This window comes from Mus caroli, chromosome 11, assembly GCF_900094665.2.
Source record: "Mus caroli chromosome 11, CAROLI_EIJ_v1.1, whole genome shotgun sequence".
NCBI classification, from domain to species: domain Eukaryota; kingdom Metazoa; phylum Chordata; class Mammalia; order Rodentia; family Muridae; genus Mus; species Mus caroli.
In genome coordinates this window covers 101,051,327-101,053,568 of record NC_034580.1, presented here as the reverse complement: position 1 = coordinate 101,053,568, position 2,242 = coordinate 101,051,327, and the positions used below count along the sequence as shown (strand labels likewise).

Genomic DNA, 2,242 nt, shown 5'->3' with positions numbered 1-2,242 from the left:
TTAGCCCAGAAACATAGAACACCCAAGATACAATTTGCAAAACACAAGAAAATCAAGAAGAGGGAAGACCAATGGGTGGATACTTCGTTCCTCCTTAGAATAGGGAACAAAATACCCATGAAAGGAGTTACAGAGACAAAGTTTGGAGCTAAGACAAAAGGATGGACTATCCAGAGACTATCCCACCTCGGGATCCATCCCATGATCAGCCACCAAACCCAGACACTATTGCATATGTCAGAAAGATTTTGCTGAAGGGACCCTGTTATAGCTGTCTAATATGAGGCTATGCCAGTGCCTTGGCAAATACAGAAGTGGATGCTCACAAGTCATCTATAAGATGGAACACAGGGCCCCCAATGGAGAAGCTAGAGAAAGTACCCAAGGAGCTGAAGGGGTCTGCAACCCTATAGGTGGAACTACAATACGAACTAATCAGTACCTCCAGAGCTCGTGTCTCTAGCTGCATATGTAGCAGAGGATGGCCTAGTCTGCCATCATTGGGAAGAGAGGCCCCTTGGTCTAGCAAACTTTATATGTCCCAATATAGGGGAATGCCAGGGCCAAGAAGCAGGAGTGGGTGGGTAGGGGAGCAGGGCGGGGGTGGGGGAGGGAATGGGGAGGGTATAGGGAACTTTCGGGATGGCATTTGAAATGTATATAAAAAATAATAAAAAAATATTCAAAATGGTAAAAAAAAAAAAAAAGAAAGCTGGGTATGGTGGCACACACTTTTAATCTTGGAACTTAGGAGGCAGAGGCAGGTGAGTCTCTGAGTTCAAGGTCAGTCTAGTTTACATAGTGAATTCCAGGACAGCCAGAGCTACAAAGCGAGACCTCAAACAAAATAAATAAAAATAAATAAATGTATGTTAATTTTTAGACAAGGTCTCACTCTAACTCTGGCTGGTTTAGAACTTGTGGAGATCTTCCTGCTTCTGCTTCCTGTGTGCTGAGATAAAACACTCATAAACCTACTAAAGCATATGGACTAAGATAGGAAGCAGTATGGGGCTAAGTTAGGATATATAGGTACCTGCCACAGCCTAAGGCAGGGAGAGTTACTTGGGAGGAGATGCTGAGCTGAACAAATCCTTAAGGATTTTAAAGCTGAGGTTCGCAAGGGGTGGTGGGAAGGAGTCCCAGGAAGAAGAGGCCAGAAAAGCAAGTACTTAAAGAAAATAAAAATTCTGGACATGGTGGGAGCCTCTTGATGTTGCCGGAATGTGGGGGTTAAAGTGAGGGAAAGAGAAGTGACATTGGAGTAACTGAGTTAGCAGATTTGGTGAGGTGGAGGAGAACATCACAAAAAGCATGCCCTGGGAGCTGGGTTCTGGGTGGCGAGAGATACATCCTTCAGCCCTGTAGAGTAGAAAACACTGCCAGCGACTGAGAACTGGAAGTCTCAAGCCTTTATCTTTAAGCAGGACAATGGTTTGTTTACATCTCCACATTGAGCGGTAGGCAAATGGCTGGAGGGGAAAAGTTGCAGAATCGAGGGCCACCAGACTAGAGGCTGGTGACCTGGTAAGTCTTGTAGAAGGGCTCAACTCAGGCAGAGAAGCGGGGAGAGAGTGTAGGGCACAGACCTGGGAAGCATCCCGGAGTGAGTTGGATTAGCTTTGGTGACTGAGTAAACAGTGATACCCACTGAGATGGATACAGCATCCTCAGGGTAGAGCCAGATTGAGGGAGATGACAGTGAGCACGGGGTGGGCTGAGCTCTGTATGTCATGAGAGTGAGCATCTAGGGGGAAATGTTTATCAGGTGGTGAGTGGCCAGTGTACAGGGAAGAGGTCCAGGCTGGGGTAAATCAGTTATCCACATGGAGGTGGCCACTGCTAAACAAAGGTCGAAATCACCCATGGGTTCGCCCTAGCTCGCTTCACCTGACACAGAGATCCCTGCTGCTCTTCTATGGCTGACTTCTATGGAGACTGGTGCTGGTCCTGGAGGTCTCTGGCCACTGGCAGCCTCCACTGACTTGGATGCTTAATGTGCTAACGAGGCGAGTCACTGCCCAATGATGCTTTGCGTTTTTTCCTCCCGCACACCCCAGAGCATTGCTACAGTTCACTCCCCTTCCAGGACTCTGTCCACGCCCCCTCCAGGACTCCGTCTGGGCCCCCTCCAGGACTCTGTCTGGGCCCCCTCCAGGACTCTGTCCACGCCCCCTCCAGGACTCTGTCCACGCCTCTTCCAGGACTCTGTCCACGCCCCCTCCAGGACTCTGTCCACGCC

General features: G+C 48.9%; 1 protein-coding gene across 4 annotated transcripts in view; it reads right to left on the bottom strand.

Moving 5' to 3' along the window:
• Efcab3 (EF-hand calcium binding domain 3) overlaps window positions 1-2,242 on the bottom strand; it is a 25,762-nt gene that overhangs the window by 1,600 nt on the left and 21,920 nt on the right. The window lies entirely within an intron of this gene.